This window comes from Dicentrarchus labrax, unplaced genomic scaffold (genome assembly GCF_905237075.1).
Source record: "Dicentrarchus labrax unplaced genomic scaffold, dlabrax2021, whole genome shotgun sequence".
In the NCBI taxonomy this organism is placed as follows: Eukaryota; Metazoa; Chordata; class Actinopteri; family Moronidae; genus Dicentrarchus; species Dicentrarchus labrax.
In genome coordinates, this window is record NW_026136722.1 from 23,753,610 (window position 1) to 23,775,939 (window position 22,330).

The following is a 22,330-nucleotide window of genomic DNA, read 5'->3' on the forward strand; positions in this document are numbered from 1 at the left end:
AAGCAGAGACTTAAACAGTCCTCTGTCTCATATTCTGACTCATGAGGGGGCTGGGCTTTGTTCTTAACCTGTGTAATTTGGTTGGACACTTCCAAATGACATCACTATCATAGAGGTGCTTTTTCTTCAGTAATTACAGTGCATTATATGTGGCAATGTACTGTCTCAATCATGAAAATACTCCAAAGTGGTTGCAATTACATACACTGCATACTGATGTAAGATGTGTTCTGACGTGTTGTCAAAAACACTGCAAGAGAGCTCGGTGGGGGCTGAGTAAGCTACAGAGGGAAAGAGCAGTGAATCAGAGAAATACAACTGTGTTTTGTGATTGTTTCACAGCGGTTTCGTTGTAAAGCACAAATACATAGGGCCAGACCTCCGCGCAACCCAGCAGGAAGGAGCCAGAGACCAGAGGAGCTGGGCGGGACGTACCCTGCTCGCTGCGATTTTATAGTTAGTTTCGACCTGCGCAACATTTGAATGTTGATTTAGAACTAGGAACGTAAAGATATATCGTGAGACACTTAAATCACAATACAAAAATGTGAAGATTGGTAAGATGAAAAAAAATCATGGCGAAAAGAGTTTCACTTCACAAAATTAAATATGCATTGCTCAAGGATTATATAATTTAATAAAGAAAATATATATATATTTTTTCTAATAAAATCTACATCAACTATTCGGTACAGTCCTACAAAGTAGAGCTTTGCTTCTCTGTTCGAACCCAAAACTGCTGCCGTAGGTCGGGCTCGGTTCGGGCTCAGAAACAATTAAATGTAAAAATATATATTTATTAATTATGCATGCAACTATAATTAATACGTGGATTTGTTATTGATTAGTTTTGATAATCATTTTGTACAATATTACATGCACAATGTACTTAAGTCTGTAATACATTTTTTTAAGCAGAAATTTGGATTCGGGTCGGGCCCAAAACTGCTTCTGTGGTTGAGTTTTTTGAAGCTCAGGTCGATCAAAGCTCTACAACAAATCAACAAAAGCATAGGGTTCATTCTGCAATGACAGAAGCTAAAGTACTTGTTCAGAATGCAAAGCAGCTACTGGGTAGAAAATCTATTGTCGGCAACCCACATTTGAATTCACACAATGCACCGACACATACACACACATTGCCTGTTAATCTTCCTCCATCTGTGCAAGCTGCTCTTGGGTTGGGTCTCTGTCACATACACCTACATCTCAGAGTGTGACTCTCTTTCTCATATAGAAAACACACGATTGATTCATAAGACACACACACACACACACACACACACACACACACACACACACACACACACAGTTGGAGGCTCCACTGCACTGTAAATGGTGACGACTGAAGCAAACCTGAGAGTTGAGGTCTGTCCTCCACTTAAGGTACATTTTTAACACAGTCCGCCTTTTTATCTGAATACTCTCTATCTGTGTGACTAAGCCTCAAGCACTCTTAACATTGTCAGCACCACTTGCCCATACATTAACAGTGAAAAGGACAGGCAGATACACAAAGGTTTACACACTCAAATATTCAATTAAACTGAGATGTGCACCAGGCGCGGGTTTACAAACTTTTAAATATGGGGGGACAAAGCTGGGCTACTGATTCAAATATGATTCATATTTAAAAAATGCTATTTGTGTCTCTTTATAGTTTTAGTGGTAGTCTTGTGTATCTTTATGGTTCTTTTGTGCCTCTTTATAGTTGGTTTGTGTCACTATGTGGTCTTTTGATTTTCCACCATGAAACGTTAACAGCCTCTTCATACAGGGGCTAATTGTACAGGCTTGTACCCCATAGACCTTCTCAGTAATTCATCCACTAACCCTAACCTTAACCCATCCATGATACTGAACGGCCAACAATCTAGCACCTTCTGACTCTTGTTGGGAGGGCGCCAGGCGAGAGCTGTGTATTTCCTGTACAGTAAGTAGAGGCTTACGCACTACACCAAAGGCACCACAATAAGTCTCTTCCTTCTAACATACAGGAGCCTCTCAGGCAAACAAATGAGACTTCAGCGGAGGGGCTAATTAAGCGGCAGCAGGAAACGCCAAGCAAAAGAGACATCAAGATTAATCTTCTGAAGGCAGGCTGTTTCGTACAATATGTATGATTCTGTAAGCAGGAGGGAAAAAAAGACTTCCCTCCCCCACCAGTTACAGTGACAGATGTACAGTACAGGCTACTATCAGTATCTATCCAGAAATACAGTACGAGTGTCAGCATGCAACAGAAACCTCGAGTGTACGGCTGGTTGCCTGCCAAACTAGCTGTGAACGAATGGGGGGAATAAAGGACCATCCGTCGCCAAAATTAACAACCATTTGGCTGTTGGAAAGAGAGAGAAACAGATAAAGTGGATGAAAACCAGAACAAGGGAGGAGAGGGAGTGACCTGGTGTCTCAGCTGTCTTATAGATGTACGATGCAAATGATCCAGGGCCCGACATTCCATATTCTTTTCAAATATGTACTCTCTGTCTCTGAATTAAGACACTCAAGTGTAAGGCTGACTATTTTCAGTATTTTTCCAAATTGAAAAAAAAATAAATAAATAAATGACAAGAGCAAAACCACCAGTGAATTGATCCAGCAAGCGTGTGCGTAATGTATTATTCCTCTGTGCCATAGAGCTCCACAGTTGTCGAAAAACTATTAAATCAATTATTTCAATCAGTGAGCCACACTGTTCAGTGGGTGAATGTGGGCATTAGGGGAAGGCAACTGAAAATCTATCACAGTAAATGCACTTTCATATCACAACATAACCATATATAATGGTGTGATACATTTTTAGAAGGAAAAGAACAAAACAAACAAAAAGACATTGCTAGTTGGTGAAATAACAAGGCAAGTCTTTTTTCGACCGTGCTAGTGGCATGGCTCTATGGATGGAGTTCTGTCGGTCCACCATTATCATGAACTTTACTACAGACATTTCTACCTCAGAATTAAGTGTAAAAGCTTTCTTGCCTAGGCTTCAATCTATGTGTTTGTGGCTGGGACAGTGGTACTGGGCCAATCGGTGTCCTTTGAGGAATTACTGGAAAATACAGGGGTTGGTGACGCAGAAGAAGATGTGTTCGTTGAACAACAATGGTGGCTCCCATAGAGGTTAGGGTTTAGCGCCACTCCACGCCAAAGTAGCCTAACAGTATTTTTCTGTCACACATACATACACTACCACTCAAATGACCTTATTTTTGAAAGAAAGCACAATTTTATTAAAATTAAAACAATATTAAATTGACCATACAGTCTAGACATTGTTAATGTGGTTAATGACTATTAAAGCTGGAAAAGGCTGATTTTTTTATGGAATATATATGTAGGCGTACAGGGGCCCACAGTTATTGTGTTGAAAGGCTAATTGATCCTTAGAAAACACCTGTGCAATTATGTTAGCACAGCTGAAAACTGTTTTGCTGATTTGAGAAGCAATAAAATGAGCCTTCCTTAGGCTAGTTGAGTATCTAGAGCATCAGCATTTGTGGGTCTATTTTTGTTCTCAGAAATGACGGCTATTTCATGCGAGAGATTGCCAAGAAACTGAAGATCTCATACAACGGTGTGTACTACTCCCCTCACAGAAGAGCACAAACTGGCTCTAACAGGTTTGAGGTGTTTGGATCACAAAAAATTTGTGAGATGCAGAACAAATGAAAAGATGCTGGAGGAGTGCTTGACGGCATCTGCCAAGAATGGTGAAGGAAATGTGATGGTCTGGGGATGCTTTAGTGCTGGTAAAGTTGGAGATTTGTACAAGGTAAAATGGATTTTGAATAAGGAAGGCTATCACTCTATTTTGCAATGCCATGCCATTCCCTCTCGACTGCGCTTAATTAGAGCTAATTTCCTCCTACAACAGGACGATGACCCAAAGCACAGCTCCAAACTATGCAGGCACTATTTAGGGAAGAAGCAGTCAGCTGGCATTCTGTAATGGAGTGGCGACCACATCTCAACCCTATTGAGCTGTTGTGGGAGCAGCTAGACCGTATGGTACGTAAGAAGTGCCTATCAAGCCAATCCAACTTGTGGGAGGTGCTTCAGGAAGCATGGGATGAGATTTTCTCCAGATTTCCTCAACAAATTGACAGCTAGAATTCCAAAGGTCTGCAAGGCTGTAATTTCTGCAATAGGAGTCTTTGATGAAAGCAAAGTTTGAAGAACAAAATTATTATTTCAAGTAAAAATCATTATTTCTACCCTTGTCAATGTCTTTACTTATTATTGATTCATTTTGTAACTCATTTCATGAATTAAACAGTTTGTTTTCATGGAAAACATGACACTTTTGAGCGGTAGTGTACATTACATACATATGGAGGAACAATATCCACAAATGTGTATTAATCTGTGACGGCGTCACTAACAAATGCACTATTTACTCCTGTTTGAGTAATGTTTACTAAAAACCACAGTGCCCAGCTGTTTCAGGAGTATATTTATATATGGCATTTATTTTTCCAAAAATTACAGATTTTTTAGCATATTAGAGGTGTAACGATTAATGGAGAAAATAGCAGACACAATAATGGATAATAAAAATAATCACTAGTTGCAGCTTTAAATGACTTAAAGCTGCAACTATATAAATGGAACTATGTATTTGTGGAATATTTTCAAAGATCTATATCTTTAGTAGGAATGAATGGGCTTGGGGCTGAGTGCCACAGAAAGCACAGTGAACACATTGTTGGTTTCCCTCAGTTCTTTCCCAATCTACAGTTCCAATGCTGTCTCTTTTCTTGCTGCAGGGCCCCAAAGCAGTCTGCAAACACATAAATCATCTGAATGTGAAAATCATTCTTCTGATCACAGCCAGGGGAAAATAACTTCTTGCTGTATGATGAAGACTGCTGGATTCAGGTTTTTTTTTTTTAGGGCTGGTTGGTGAGTGAGCAGGTTGACTGCTTGTCATTATTCTGTATCTGACCTCGACCTTTGACCTCAGAGATGAGGCAGGAAACCAAAAAGGGAAGTTATCCTCCGGGCATCAGTAAACTTTCACGTTGTTGGTTTAATTGTCTCTGAACCTCTGACTTGTCTTTTACTACTAAGAGCCTGGCACACTGACCTGGAACAGTGTGCATGTGTGTGTCTGTGTGTATGTGTGTATGTGAGCACAGTCTCTTGGCTGAATCTCTGTCTCAGTATTTGGCAGCAGGTAGTGATGAGGTCACACAGTATTTCTATCTAGGACTTTTTTTCATTACTTTTTTCTCCTACGGTTTTGGATGTGGATGGAGTTCAGAGCGTAGAAAACACCCACCAACCCGCCTACACACACTCTGCAGAAACAACAGTGCGTACTCAGCCAAGTGTGTGTGCGTGTGTGTGTGTGTGTGACCTTCTCTCTTCCTTAGCAGTGCTACGATACTCTGCAGCCATCACAGCAGGCTAAATGAAATGTTTTCCAGTAGAATTTTATTTAGAAAAGAAACACACTTGCTCTAAAAACCTAAAAAAAAAAAAAGTGTGTGCTACATGAATATAATTTCCCGCTTTGAAGCTCCACTTGCCTGTGTGCATTTTTTAATTTGGTAAGTAGCTGAGCTGTAAAATTAGAATCATATGCTTGTTAGTCAGTGTGTGGCACTGCAGAGTATTGACAGAGCAGTGCATTCTCTGGCTGTAAGTGGTTATACAGTACATATGAAACTATAACGTCAAAATAATGAGACAGGTCATGTGATCCTATAAAACAGGTGAAGCCTGTTTAACAATACAGTACGTCCTATAGTTTGATGGCGGCAAGACGCCGCAAAAGGCAGATAACATCCCAGCTCTGTTTTCATGTCGGCTTGGGTGTGGTGTTCCTGATATGGGTGTGTAATGAATATTTCTCTGACAGTGTTCAAGCCTGACTGAAGCATTTCCTCTTGTGACAGCCAACCTGCAAACTAATCCGCTTTATCTGAAGGATATCGGGAAGCTGACAGAGTTGGCAAGGAAAGTGCAATAAAATCCAGGAGAATGTGCTACTGAATCAAACCCTGTAATAATTTTAACTGATATCATATGAGAAAAATTCTATTCTCACTGCTGCGCTGCAGCAACTATATGATATGATCAGAAATCAGAGGAATTCACTAGGTATACTGAATGACAGGAATATCAAGTGTTACTAGCAGGTAATTTAAGTGAGTGGTTCTCAAATTGAAACGTGTTCCCCGGAGGTAGTGCAGTGTCAGTGTTCAGATTAGCAAATGTCATTCAGACGATAATACATATACCACATATTACTATATATATATATATATATATATATATAAAGTAAAGTGAGCTGCTAAAACTAAAGTCCATAAATTCTTAATTATTTTCTGATAATGCTCTAGCAACTTTCCAGAACTATGTTATTTGGCTAATAATTGGTAAACTACAAACAGTCTTCAACTGGTACCCCCCGAAAACAATGGATTACAATTAAACAGATTCAATGAATTAGTATAACCTACTCTTTTTAGTCTAGACTACTTTAGTGGCCACGAAACGTGCCAAAAGAAATAAAACGTCCCTATCTACAGCCAGTGTTTGGTTTGTCCATTCTGGGTAACAGTAGAAACATGGTGGAAACGCAGCAATTCTTATTTTCAGGTGATTATACACTAATGAAAACATACTGTACTTATTAGGGTTGTCGCACTGAAAGAATTTCTCCTGCAGTGATTTAGGGTCGCTCAACGGCACGGTATGTGATATTATCACCATTTTTGTTGGTTTTCCTAATTACTTTGTAAGAGGGAGAGCGGTATGCTGTTTAACCACAGTACCTGCTTGTACTTATCACCTCAACCCGCCCTTCTCCTTGGTCTGTGACTCTACTAACGGCAGTTAGTTAACATATTTAGCTGAAAGTCGCTAGTTAACAGACATCAGACATGTTTTCTGGAACAGTCCTTTAAAGAAAATTCTTCTTGATATCAGCAACTGCCTTGGGCGGCAGTAGCTCAGTCCGTAAGGACTTGGCTGGGGAATCGGAGGGTCACCAGTTCAACTCCAGCACGAACCACAGTAGTGCCAGTTCCACCTCAAGGGCACTGCCGAGGTACCCTTGCAAATGGCACCGAACCCCGAACTGCTCCCAGGGCGCCTCTACATGGCAACCAATCACTCCACCACCTCTCCACATTTGTATTTCTATGAGCCTTGTGTTTGCGTGATTGTATTTCAGGCCAATGTGTGTAAAACATTGTGTAAATCTTCCTTTACACTCAATGCAGCAAGCTAAACTAACTAAATTAACAGAATCCCTTTGTCCCTTCAAACAAGTACCAATTCACACAACGGAAGCAGAAAATGCAGTTTCCAGTAGAAAAACAGATAACCATTATCAAACAATTAAAGTCACAACATGGTCATCAATCCAGAAAATATGACAAAGCCTTTAAAGACCTTTACATTTTTTGCATCTAAAAATCCTGCAACAGGCAGTATGAGACCAAATAAAGTCAGAGGACACATGGATACATTACACACCGGTTACACCATTAACCCATAAGAACCCAGACCCATTTCTCCTTGAAGGAAAATTATGGGGGATATAACACAGACCAAGTGGAACTCATAGAACACATTTCTGATGTTTTTTCTTTTTAAATGTCAAATATTAGTTTTGTGACACATAAGTCACAATGGGCGTTTTTGGTAAATATTAATACCTTAATACCATTATTTTTTGTTTATATTTCTTCAAATATACTTTAAATTGAACAACAGGGCATATATTAATTCTAAATAATTGAAACAGTAAAATTAATTGAGGGGCTTATTACCTTTTTTGTTATGGTGACACAGACGTCACATCAGATTTTCCATGACAACTTTACGGTTAAAAGCCTGATGTGACGTATACGTCACAGCGACATTTTCATAACTTGTTTTATATTATTTTGTTCAGGAAATATGGTCAGAACAGATTAAATGCAATACAGGACATACTATTAAGGTATTAGAATTGTTAAATGGGTTTAAACTTACCTTAGTAACAAAAAAGCTTCTAAGTACCTATATATATTATAAGGGTATTATGCTGAGCCTGAAATGATAGACTGGGTGAATGGGTTGTAAAATGCAGCACTTATCAGGAGCATCTCCCACCAACATAATGAACCAGCAGACTATTAAGATAAAGTGCAGTCTCTTTACTTTTTGTAAAAAAAAGAAAAAACATCCTGGATGGAAAATGGAACCCAAATAAAGTGGGCTATTAAAGCTGTGTTACTGACAGTTAGTATTGCAGTCTTTGTCAAATATCTGTACTCTAATCCTTCCTCCTCCTCATTAAAATGAATGGAACACATCAGTTTCTTTTAATTATGTCTTTCAGTGCAAAATGCTTTAGGAAAGACACACCTGTGGCTTGAGCACAACAAAGTATAGCTCTTATTTTGTCCTAATAAATGACAGATTTCTTGCTAATTCATCTGGTAGACTTACCAAATTTGAATAACATATTCTTTAGAAAAATGTTGCAGCGTGCTGTCTAGAATTGGTCTAAGATGAAAGTAGTAGGGGTCATTGCTGTCTAAGTGTTTAAAAATGACTACCACATGCAGTTTGTCACATCCTAAGGGTAGATCTTGAGGAAGAAAAAAGTTTTCACAAGGTTGGAAATGATAATACATATATTTTAATCTAGACTGAGTTTAATGTGGAAACCTCCTTTATTTATGAATTTATTTTCCATTCATATTAACCAAAATCTTGAACTCACCTGGAATATTCCACTATGACTTATAAAGAGTGAGTAGGAGGTTTTGAGCTGTTTGCTTTGGGACACAAGTACACAGCTTAATTGGAAATACATTTTTATTTCATTTATTTTAATTGGTTTTATGTGTGAGTTGCTTTTTCCCTTTGTTTTCATGCTCTACTAATTCCAAGACAACAGACTAGTTTTATAAAGCAGGCACCTCCACCTTACCCAGTTATACATAAATGCATTTTCTATCTGAGGACTACAAATACCATAAACTCTGATAATAAGCAAACTTTGTCTGTTTGCATACAGTGGGTTTATCAGAGCTTTTTCCCTCCAGAAAGCAGCCTTATATGTTAGCATGTCAAAAAAAAAAAAAGCTTGCAAGTAAATGAAAACTGAGCTAAAAGCAGCTTAAACAAGTCCAGGACACAGCAGAGTTTGATAATAATTCTCTGTGGATTTGCCACATTGATTAGTCATATTGTTTAATACAGTTCAATTCATCAGTTTCCTACAACTTGGCTTGGTTAAATGATAAGATATAAACAGAGTTCAATTTCAACTTGTAAACATGTTTTCAAATGGACTGGAATAGAATAGAATACTGCAGGCAGCAGATGATTTAGGGCAACACAAGACAAATTAACACCTTGTCAAATAATATTTACTGGACCAGTTTTATTATAATTAGGAACAGACTAGTAGATTATCGAATCCAATATTCAGCATTTTCAAAGTGTTGGTATTGTTATTTTTTATGTTCTAATATCATATTTTTCTGTCAATACCTGAACATTGCATATTGGCCGATACAGAGTGTGTTAAAAAAGAGAGTTTTTGATGACTTTACTTGATACTGCTGGGTAGATTAATCTACAATAATAATACATCATCATTTATTAGTGGATTTATATTTTGTATTAACAATTTCTGTAAAGTAACTAGTAACCTAAGTTATAAAATGAATGTAGTGCAGTAAAAAGTACATCTGCCCCCAATAGTCGACTTAACCATTAGGCGATGAGAAGAGTCTTAGTCGACCCACTTTTCATTAGTTGGATGAAAGTAACAGAACATGGTTCCAACACAAACCTTTTCTCTTGTAACACAGGGAGTCACTTACCAGAGCACTTTCACATATGCTAACTGTACTAACTACTAGCTGACATTAGCTACTTCGTGGTCCTGTTAGCTACTGTATCTGGACTGGGAGCTCGAAGGACAGGGGTAGGCCTGTAGCGACACGTCGAAAATTACACCAACGTCATATTTTTGCGTCGACGCTTCGTCACAGCTCGCCACACACACGTGGGAGACCAAAACATTGCAGAATGGAGGACGAAACAGCAACCTACTTACAGAATTCCCAACAAAGCCCTGCAAAAAGCCCAAATAAAAGAAAAAGTCCTAAAAAAAACAGCTCGCCCTAAATCATCGAAGGTATGGGAATACTTCAAATTTAGTCCCAAACGTAAAGGTGTCGTTATTTGCGCTCTTTGCCAAATGGAGTCGGCATACCACACCAGCACAACAGCAATGTGGGAGCATCTGAAACGGAGGCAGCCCATTGTCACCCGTGAAGGAGACAATAACAAGTAAGTACTAACGTTGGCTAAATTAATTTCATGTTTGTGTAGTGTGTTGTGTAGCTTGAGCTCTGCGCACTTCGGTGGTGCTAGCTAACTATTTTAGCTCTCCGTGCAGTTTGTTCGTGCTAGGTTAGCAGCTAACGTTAACGTTAGCTAGCTACTGGCGCCTAGACAGCTGTGTTTAGCTAACGTTAGTTATCATCTAATGTTGGCTTGAATGGTAGCTAGCTTACGGCTGCAGAACACAGCTATCTATAGTAGCTCACGTCAGCTAACATGAACTTTAGCTACTAACCTAGCACGAACAAACTGCACAGAGAGCTAAGATGCGTTGGTTAGCCTATAGCACCACCAAAGTGCACAGCTGCTAGATCAAGCTAACGGTAGCAGGCAGATTGCAGTAGCTTTTAAGGTTATCTGTCTAACAGAAAAATAATCGTTAGATTAATCGTCCAATTAGTCGATAAAATAATCGCCCGATTAATAGTTTAATAAATAATCGTTTACCCCACACATCCATTTGCACAATTTTACTTCCATTTGCACTGTTTACTGTTTGCACTGTTTATTGCTAATTTTATATATTATGTATAATATATAAAATATGGCCTTTATATTTTATCTTCTATTTTATTTTAAATTGTATTATTAAGGTCAGGGATTTTAATTTTTGTCTAATGTATGTTTAATGTATGTTTTGTATTTTGTATGCTACTGGATACTTGAATTTCCCTCGGGATAAATAAAGCATCTTTCTTTCTTTCTTTCTATCCATCTATCAGTAGTACACTTCATCACTGGTTATTCTTAATTATAACACTAAGATTTTTATTTTCACTGCAAATGTATATTGGTTCCAAAAACTGGTATATATCAGTTTCTTTACATCACTAATAATCAGTATCTGTATGGGGCCTGAAAAGAACGTATCTGTTCATCGTTAATTATAATGACTGGAAGAAAGACTGTTAGAGTGTCAGTCAGGGCTCAACAGTAACTGTCTGTAGAAGAGAAACACTCCAAAACTGCTAACCTGATGATAATGTTAGCCTGTCAGCATTGTAGATTATGCAACAAGACAGCAGAATGGACACTGAGTCAGCCAAACCCAAACAAAAAAAGTTAAGACACTAGTAATAAGTAGTAATGAGTAATTCCAATCGTTACACCCTTTATAAGAGGTGCCTTATTAGGAAGTGGTATCATTATATCATACAAGCTATATTGCCAGCTGTAGTCAATCAGCTGATCCATCCATCTGCATGTTTTTAATTGGATTGCATTCACTGTTCATTGTGAGGCCTATCCAGCATGTGCCCACATGCATATGGGCGTGCAGTTGGAGGGTTATTACTGTGTGTGTGACTTGCTGGACCGCCCTGGTGTCTGACACAGCTGACAATATCATGTGTATCCTGCGCAGCTTTAAGCCCAATCGCTTCCTTCCTCTACAGTGACATGTCTCCCCTCGTACTCTGTTACATAGGAGGGGGTCAATATCTGCTGGGTGAAGTGTCAGACAGAGAGAGGCAGGTCCTGCATGTTTCACACAGCACAGGGTCTTCTATATCACCTCCTATATAAGTGCCTACATTACCCCAGGGGACAGTTATATAAGAAGGCCACATGAGGACAGATGCATGGGCACACAAGCTCATGTTCACTTATCAGCGCCCTTTAAACAACACACAGAAGCGATTATTCACATCCATGGGTATGTGGATATACATATGTGTATGAGGGAAATTCTCCTAAACACACACACACACACACACACACACACACACACACACACACACACACACACACAAAGACAGAAGACAGACAGACAGACAGACAGACAGACAGACAGACAGACAGACAGACAGACAGACAGACAGACAGACAGACACACACACAGCCCACTTGTCATGCCATAAGCTTTACCAGCAGCAGAGCCAAGACCGGGACATAGGGGAGGGCAGGGGGGAGGCAGCAGCATGGTAGACGGGTGTGAGGAGAGGCAGAGGAGCCAAAGCATGAGCAGATAATTTGATGGAAAAAAAGAGATTAGACGGAGAAAAGGAGCAGGAGGAAGTTGAGAAGGAATGAAGAATAAGAAGGGGAGGGGAGGATGAGAGGATGAGCACAGAGGAAGAGAGTGGAGGTGTGAAAAGCTATGTATATGGCTTAGCTGGGAATGTCTTCCTATAGTTGCATAGCAACCGTGCAAAAGTCATGAAAACTGAACCCTGTGCAATCACCACTCTTCAGGCACTCAAGAGGCTGAACAACTCCCCTGTTTGTGCAACACACACACACACACACACACACACACACACACACACACACACACACACACACACACACTTCAACGTATCAAACTACGCACACACAAATCCTATATAGCTTTCAGAGGTAGAGGGGAGGTGGTTAAGGAGTGACGAAGGAGGAACATCTTAAGGGATGGGGAGATGGAGAAAAGACAGCAGAGAGAATGATGAGGGAAGTGAAGGGCTGAAAGCTGATTATTTATGAAGCATACCATTAAAGGCTTGTAGGAAGATTATTAGATTCTAGATACTGTCAGCTGTGCTTTGTTAAAAAAAAAAAAAAACACATCTCACATCTATAATTTTGTATGAAATGTGCTTAAACGTCATTAAGAGAGAAAGACACACTCCCTTATTTATCAGTGGAGCTGAGGTGGAGCTACGGCTGTCACTTTTTCCAAAAATCAACGAATTGACAAACAATTTGTTTGAATGAATTCTAAATTATCTATAAACACATAGTACAAAGTTATTCACTTCAGCTGCCAGCGCCGATCGGCACAGTAGACTTTACACTTTGAATTTGAACAGGTCATTGCAAATTTTCGAATTTTGAATAAAAAAGGGACAGCCCAAGGTGGAGCAGGCAAACAGTTTTAAGTCCCTGGAAACATCTGAGAACCTGTCATGGTCATCTCACATCTCCACCCTGGTTAAGAAAGCACAGAAACCACTGTATTTCTAAAAGGAAGCTTAAGAAAGCAAAATTCCTGTGACAAGTTCTTGTTAACTTTTACAGAGGAGTGATAGAAAGCATCCTGACTGGAAACTGCACGGCCCAGGACAGGAGGACTCTGCAGCGGGTGATTAAAACCCAGAAGAACACTGGTACTCACCTGCCAGTATCAGTGATATTGGTGAGGTGAGGTGACTGCAGAGCCCAAAGGATACTAAAAGACAGCACCCACCCAGCCACAGCCTGTTCACCCTGCTGCACTCTGGGAAGTGGTACAGAAGCTTCCGCTGCCGTACCAGCAGACGTACAGACAGCTTCTTCCCTCAGGCTGTGAGACTGTTACATTCTTCCTCAGCACTTCATCATACAAATTCATCCTTTTATTTTTATTAAATGATAATTGAAAATGACAAAAAATGAACCTTGTATCTGGTATAGTGTGGCAGTGATACTCTTGAATGCTCAGTGTCATTGTTTCAATCAAAGTGGTGTGGACAGCTTACTACACACAGTCCTTTTCGTCAGACTGCAAAGCTAGTAGCTGAGAGTGAGCAATGCATCATTCGCCACTGTATTTAAGTGCAATAGCTTAAGCTTAAGTGTGAAACCATAGCAGACACATGAAGGGAGCATCTCTGCCTGGTTGAGTGGAACCTACTGTACAGCTACGGTCTAGACATAGGCAGTATATCTAATTCCTTTGAAGGCCTAAATCATTCAAATCAAGTTATTGATTAAAACTGGTTTTACTTTTAGTCATAAAGCAACGTCAAACATCTCTGCAACGTCACCACAGTCTTGTATAGTCCTTGGGTGTTACACCATAGTACAGTTTGCACGAGTGTCTTGTCTCCAGGTGGTGGCTACCTGGCTCCGGCTATTTTGTAGGCAATTTACTGCATCCAGAATAGGGACAGACACACACACACACACACACACACTATTTTGTGGGGCAGTTAATCTGTACAGTGCTTAATCTTTAAATTCAATTTTGGTGGACTTTCACATAGCAACTGCATTCCTGCTCTACTCTTTACTACTAGGATATATTTCACATAGTACAGAGGTGTTAAAGGAGCATACATTGTGAAGAAAGAAAATAAATGAAACATTTGATTTTTGTTAGACGTTTGATTTTATTTGAAAAATAGCTTGTATTACCGCCCCTTGCAACTGCTGCCCCCTAACAGTCCACTTAACTGTCAGTCGCTGAGAAGAGTCATCGTCGACCCATTAGTCGGGTAGTCACAGAAAAACAAAAACATTAAACTTGCGCCTTGTCACCGGGACTTAAGTATCAGGGGATTGGTGCAACATGGACCTTTTCTCTTGTAACACAGCACTGCTGCATTTGCTATCTGTACTAGTGGCCATTAGCTACTTAGCAGTTCTATTAGCTGACTGTACCTGGACTAGAAGCTCTAAGGTAAACCAGAGAATGAGCACAATGAGCACCAGAACCGGAGCGGAGTGAGTGGCCAACAGAACCGTGTCCGAGCTTAACTTAACTTTTTATTTTTTTTTACCAACTCCTCCTCTTTGTAGGAGCTCTACCGGTCAGCACAATGTAAGAAGTAAGTAAGTTAGTTTCATACAGCAGGGCAAAGTCATACCGGTGTACTTTCTATACTGTTTATACTGTCCACCCCTAAAGAGTTAAAAAACTGGAAATATTTTGCCATAAAACCAGCTTATACAGTATTACACAGACATACCATCTGCAGTTCCTATCTTGAAAAAGTAAGCTGCAGGCAAACAGGAGCATTCAGTCATAAATCTCATTACCTATTCATTAAAGTGTACTCTAACACTGCAGTGATAGGACTGATAAGGGAGCTGTCATTAATTTAGTCCAATATCCTGATTAGCTGGCTGTCACAGACTAATCCCTCCACAAAATATTCCGCAGAGGCCCGATCAGCAGCATGATACCTCAGATTCAAGTGTTAGCACGCCTCTTTTGAGTCCTTCCTACTGATTCACGCACAATATTTACAACTTTCCAACTAAATGTGTTTCTTGCTTCTCAGCAGCTGCTGGACACTGAGCTAGGTATCTTGATGTTTAGGTATAACACTAGGTATCTTGATTTTTTAAAATATTGGGCCACAATGAGTGATGAACTTTTATCTCAAATATCTACGTCAATATCTGTTCAACAGCTGCCAGGGAAGACACTTTTCCCCCGCCACTGTGGAGAAAGCGAACTGCTTTGGCCACCTCTCTGCTTCTCTACCTAATCTATTTCCACTTTCTTTTAAGCCTCCACTCTCTGTAAAGTCCAGTCTCATGGAATGATGAGCAGGTCTCTACCCAGTCTTCTGGGCAGACGCTTACTAGCTCTGCTATTCTTCAATCTGTATGTTGCTGTTCCTGCAACAGCTATACTCACACTGCGACACGTCATTTATCAGTCACAGCCCATTACTGACATCAACAAAACAACCATGATGCAGCTTTGGTGAGTTCCACATTTAAATCCCAAACTGTCACAAAACAATCTGCATGAAGTGCTGCAAGGGTGTTTGGGGATCCTACTAGTTTAGAATTTACTCTGAGTAAAGAGCCATAATATATTAAAGGCTTTTTAAATCCTTACCCTGGTGAGTGCTTCAGATTTCTACAACAATGTTTGCACTTTTTTAACTAAATTATCTTACTTGACCACTCGCTAAACCCCTCCTCTTGTCAAATCATGGCTTTATAGGATTACACACAACATGCCAGTCAAGCTGGATTTCTTCATGTGTTGAAGTGAAGTGCATAGGAAATGGTTAATTAATTAGTTAGCTATGGTAGAACTAAATAAAAGTCTGATCTTACATTTGTGTCTTATTTTACCTCAAGAGATAGCTCTATACTGCAATAAACAGAACAGAACTGTGAGATGTATCTTCAGCCTCTTGAAAACAGACAGTTTTCTTGAAGTCAACTTCAGCTTAATTAGCTGGCTACAGCTGATAAAATCTGCCAGTGATTGGAGGTGGGGGGGAACAGTCAATTGCAGGAGGTGACAGAGACAAAAATTCTTATGAAATCCAACTGCACATAATCACGTTGCATAAGAAGTTTCATGACTAAGTCCCAAAACAAGCTATGGGGAATTCAGTATTGAAGCTATTCTGATGTTTCTGGTGACATGAGTCTAAACCCTTCCAACATCCAACAAGAGGAAACAAACACAACTCCCACAAAATATGAAAACACCATTGCAAAGAAAACGATTTTAGAAGGATAACCAGGATAAATTAGATAAAGATGAGCCAATGCCTTTTTTAAGTGTTTACACTCACGCTTGAGGACATGTGGGTGGTGTGTGTGTGTGTGTGTGTGTGTGTGTGTGTGTGTGTGTATTAGAACTTGAAAGTAAGGATACTTGAAGGGTATCCCTCCCCTACAAAAAGAACATATGGGTTACCATGGCATGGGGCACTGTACACTGTACTGTACCTGCACAGACAAGGTTAGCGACTATCTGGTTAACGTAGAAGAGCATTTAGTTACTTAAGAGCTGCTGAATAGAGCTAAAAACAGAGCTAAAAACAGAGTGAATTCTACACTTCCAGGGCACAAAATTCACTTTTTGGCTCATCTGCCAATGGCAGCTTAACTGAGGAAATGTAGTAGCCAAAAATATTTTCAACCATAAAAATGCATCATGGTTTTGGGCACCTCTTGCCAAACTGCTGCCCTCCATTACGTTTCTCTTTGTCTTCATGTTTTCCTTTTAATGGCTTAATACAAGGCATGTGTCACCACATTTCTAATAACATGTAAGGCAGATGTTTCTTATATTAAAAACACAGACAGACATTGTGTCAAAAGTGCCAAGCTGTTACCGTCCATCTGGCTGTGACCCTAATTTCTTTTCCAGCCAAACCCCAAATTCACCTCTGCTTGGCTGGTGTTAACTTTGGACCCTGTACACATTTATCAAGTGGCCAGAAACACAACTTCAAATACTGATGTTTTGTGACCTGGTAGCCACATAAACTTGTTATGTTTGTGTTTATAGGTTGTTGTGCTTCCCGAAGGTGACCAAAACATTTAATTAATGCAGGTTTGGTGTACTCTGCTTACAATTTTCAAGTTTCCTTCAGAATTTAGTGCAAATGTCAAAAAGTTTTTAGAAAACTGAAATATAAAATTGTCAGGACAGAGCTAAAAAACACCAATGATATAATATGTTGTTAAATGTCAGGTAAATTGGTCATTTATTCAATAGATAACTTGCAGTAAGTTTACTTTAAAAAGAGAACTCATTGTATTAATTTTTAACTAGGATTTCATCCAATTATTTTCCTGCAGAAACTAAGACAGGAATGTCAATATGCTCGGCAAATATTTAATACCACGTAGCCCACCAAAACAGTCAGTTCAGTTTAATTTATAGAAATGAATGACCACCCTGTTGAAAAATTGCAACTGGCTATCCAATTTGTTCCAATGTTTTAAAAGAGTGAAATGAAGTGCTCCCCCACCCAGTGTGCAAATGGATACAATAAACAAACTGATACATGACTGGTACTGATCCATAAAAATGCCTTAATTGGTGAGGTAAAACACTGAGTTACCACTAAACACTATGCTTATATTGTCACTGCAACTTCGTATGACTGAAATAACAATCCCGGAAGACTCAAACTGGGCCATCACACAGACGCCATAGTGCCAAGGCAATGTCACCTTTGACCCCAACTTGATGATGGGTTCATCCTGCGGTCAGCTGTCAGCTGGAGTCTTGACATTCAAATCAATCACGCAGCTTCAACAAAATAGGGAGATACAGTAGATAAAAGAATTAGGACAATAAGGTTGGTGGTGGTGGTGGGGGACGCTTAGATTGGAACAGGGATTTACTTGTCTTGCCGTCCACTCATATTATCCCGGGCCTCATGCCAAATTATCCAAACCTACCCAGCAGCACTTTATGGTTTTGTAAATGAAGCCTGGAACACAACAGATGACCAAACTGTTGAACTGCTTCATTAATGTTTCATGCTACTGAATGTTATTTTGGAAGTGGTGCTGTCAAAGCATTCAGTGCCCCAATCATGCTTCGTCACAATGAAGCAAGTTAGAACATGATGAGTGCGATGAGCACAAACTTAATTAACAAACAAACAAAACACATGTACACAAAAGATACTGATACACATAAAGATGTACAAGTCAATGCCCCACAGGCACACACACACATTTATTTGTTTACCTCACAGTGTGGGGACGCGGGATATCAGACTGTGTTTTGATTTGATCAACAAGGTAAATGACACAAAGGGTTTGAAATGATGCATGGCTCTGCTAAGATGGTGTAACAGACAAAAGATAATAGAGTAATAGAGAGTTAGAGTAACAACCTGATAAACAATGTTATGTATAGGCAACATTTTTCGGCTTTAAGCCATTAAGTTGACACTTAAACGTTCTTTTTAAAGTCTAATTTGCTCAAAATGTTAGTTGTGTCAGTGCCATGTCATATGTTTCCAAAGTCCAACCGATATATCACCACAGCTGATTTCATTGGCTGATTTGAGCTTATCCCAGATATATTGATATCAGCGTACTGTATATCTCTGTGGAGTCGTGATAAGACACTGCAGTACATTGGGGTGTTTTAGACATGGAAGACATTCAATTTCTAGAATTTTTTTAAATAATTTAGACACAAGAGTCTTTAATGTGTGTGTTTTGGTTTAATTCAGACATGACAGGACAATAAGGCTGTGTAAGTGATGGATTTAGTCTTGATTTATGCCCATTACAGTGAATCCACTTAATAACTTGTCTCATCTCTGTCATTGTTTCACATTATTACAGCCTGACACAAGCATAGAATGGAAAGGCAATAATTTACTCTACTTTCTTTTTCTTTTACCTCATTAGCTCCGCATCTCAAGGTGATTTAAGACTAACTTTTTTCACTGACCATGGGTTTTCAAATTATGACTCTGTGGGTACCCCCTGTCACAAAATTGAGATGACTGTCACAGCAAGTATAATGCTGCTGTGGAGTCATTTAGCTGTGGGCTACAACTAGAGCCCACTTTGTTTTAGCCTATATGTATGTATGTTCTGGTAAACTGGGAGCATTAAAATCATGCCGAATATGACATTAGCAGTTCCTGTTTGTAATGTGACCATGGATGTACAGAGATCTATCCCTGGAATACTCTGTTGCTGCAGAAAACTTAAAAACATGTAGATTCTTAGGCAGGTTCTGAGAGTTTTTCTATTGTTTTTAAGCATATTTATTGATGTTCATCCATGATGGACAAACAGAGATACTAAGGGTTAACCTCCATGAGGTGGGTGTCACAGCCACTGCAAGTAGAGACCACAGCCATGCTTTAATACAGTCTTTTTGTACGTTGTTAATAGTTATGTTTGCGTAATGAAAAAAAGCTGAACTCAACAGCAAAAACACAGTGCAGCACCTGGACATTGGACAGTGTATTTATTTAGACATGTAAATTAGCTGTTAGTGTTACAAAAGAGCTGTGCAGAGCTAAATATGATTGCTAGCATGAAAAACATTCCAGAATTTACTTGGTGTCATGGTAAATATGTCATTCCCCTCTTGGATTATCTAAAGTAGGGGTGTCCAAACTATGGCACTTACTCCTTAATCCATTAGCTGCAACAAACAAGAGCAACAGAATGCAGTCTCATGTAAAAATTACCTTACTTCTCATTTGATTTATTAGCTCAGTAAACAGTTTCTAATGAGTTTATGGACTCAATTGCTAGTTTCAGTCTTCTTCCCTGCAGCATAACACTCATATAGTAAATTATGGTCTCATTTAGAGTAAAATAGACGATAAGGCAGTGATTGACAAGTCATTCTCAGTGCGTCTGTCCTCCGAAAGCCGTCATGGCAATGACCATAATGCTAAACCTGAGGCTTCAAAACAGTACTCAACAAAGCAGTGGGTGATGTCATAGGTTCACACTTGGGTTAAAGTTATAACCCAGCACACCGCTGCCAAGTTTCCGTCCAAATTCACTGCAAATATCAAATTAATTTCCAGAAATGCAACAAATGCAAATGAATGCACATTTCCATTCACTAGTTATGTGAATATTAGAAATGTCAGTAGTGCTGATTCTCCAGTCAGTGCTGTTAAACCATTGTAGAAGAGGTCGAAATGAGATGACGTAATTGAAAGAACTCCATTTAAACCTCAAATGAACAATGTGTAAAGTGTGAAATATGGCATTTATGTCTGTTTGTTGTATTAATTTGAGGAAGGCTGCAGTTTCCTTATCACTCCACAGAGATCTGATCCTCCAGTGGAGCGAAAGCTTCAGTGGATGCACTGAACTTTGTCACATGAAGCGACTCAGCAACTCAGCGTAAAAAAACAAGGTAGATGGAAATACACTTAATGTCACACTTCAGACTCACACCTGACCTGACAGCAATGCTTCAGTCCAAGACCCAGCATCACTGTTCCCATTTGGAGTGATATTTACCTATGAGTGAGTGATAAAATCGTCTTACTGCAGAACAAAGTGCTTACAACTCCTGGCATGATTGGAAAACTGGTGGAAAGCATGCTGGAAAACCCGCCATTTTTCCCTGTGTTAACACTGGATATTCTCAAGCACAGCTGGGGCTGAACATTAATCATATTGCTTGTCGGCAACAGTGCATTGCAAATGAAGATGTCACCCTTGGGCCCAGAAGCTTTCATCTGGGGCTCTGATCTTGTGTGTGAACAAGACTGAAAATAAATCGAACACTTTGTACACATATTCTCCCATTGGATCTCTTGTTTTACGATTGCTATGAAAATAGCAGGGACTATGTAGTAGAATATGGGAGCTCATGTGACAAAATCCAGCAGGCAGAAAAATGCCAGTGAATGCAGTGTTCATATTCACATTTCACTCAGAATGTTGATGTTATCTTTTGGGTTCCCTTTTAATAACATTATATGGATAAACTTCCAACATCTCTATGTCTGCTTCTCAAAAAGCAGACAAGATGTATCATTCCACTGGTATTTTAGCGAATAAATTGTTTTCTATTGATCCAGGCTCATGGAGTGCAGTGAGCAGTCAGCTGTTTGAGCCTTTTACACTATTATGTTCTTGTCGCACTGTAAAGCACTTTGGATAAAAGTGCTGACCAAATGGCAGATGGGAGGTCATTCGCTTTCTGCTCCTGGGTCTGGAAAGATAAGGTCTGCTCCAATATCTGCACTTACAGTATTTACCAGTAATCAAGTGTCTACTTGCGTGACGTATTTCCAGTAATTGCTATCACAGCCTGAGTGCCCGTTGAGAATGCCAGGATGTAGAGGGTTTTTTCTTTTCTTTTTGAGCTCACTGGAACATGCTTGGTTAACAAGTCAATCCTTGAACCCTTCACATACAAAAATCTATTTTAGGATTCTCGATGTTAATAACAATCGTGATTCTTACGTGATCTGATTGGACATGCACTGAAGAGCTCCAGGGTTTTGTGACAGGGTTTCAGACTCAAAGTTTGCAATACTCCTCCACTAGGGCTTTCATTTTTTATTCGAAATTCGAAACTTTGTTCGTTTAAGTGTAATGACCCGTTTCAAACTACAAATGTACACCAAAGCATCTGAGAAACAGGGTGCTTCTGTCGACTTTGTACAAAGCAGCTGTCTGACTTTACAACCACAACAAATCTGCTGACTCATGTGCTGCGACAGCCCTATGTGTTTAGAGATATTCTTTTCAAATTAATTTAAGTTGCGTGTCATTTGAAATTAGTTCGAACTGGATTTTTGGAGAAAGTGACGGCCCTGTCCTTTACCAATTCCACGGATAATCCCTTGCAACAGATGCATCAAATACGCAACAATTTTAACTCTTTCAGACATAATGATATGGATCTAAGGAAAGCACAATAGAGCAAATTCAAAGGTTAAGGCGGTTGGAGGAAGGCCAGGTTGAACTGGAAGTGCCTCCATTAGCAGGCATTTAGAGGCAGTTGTTATTATGCGTGGGTCCAGGGCAGCATGGATGACAACAAAGAATACGCCTCACCCCGCTCCAC

The 22,330-nt window shown here is 39.5% G+C and overlaps 1 protein-coding gene across 3 annotated transcripts in view; it reads right to left on the reverse strand.

The window, feature by feature from the left end:
• LOC127355770 (thyroid hormone receptor alpha) overlaps window positions 1-22,330 on the reverse strand; it is a 120,469-nt gene that overhangs the window by 77,197 nt on the left and 20,942 nt on the right. The gene's annotated exons all lie outside the window — the stretch shown is intronic.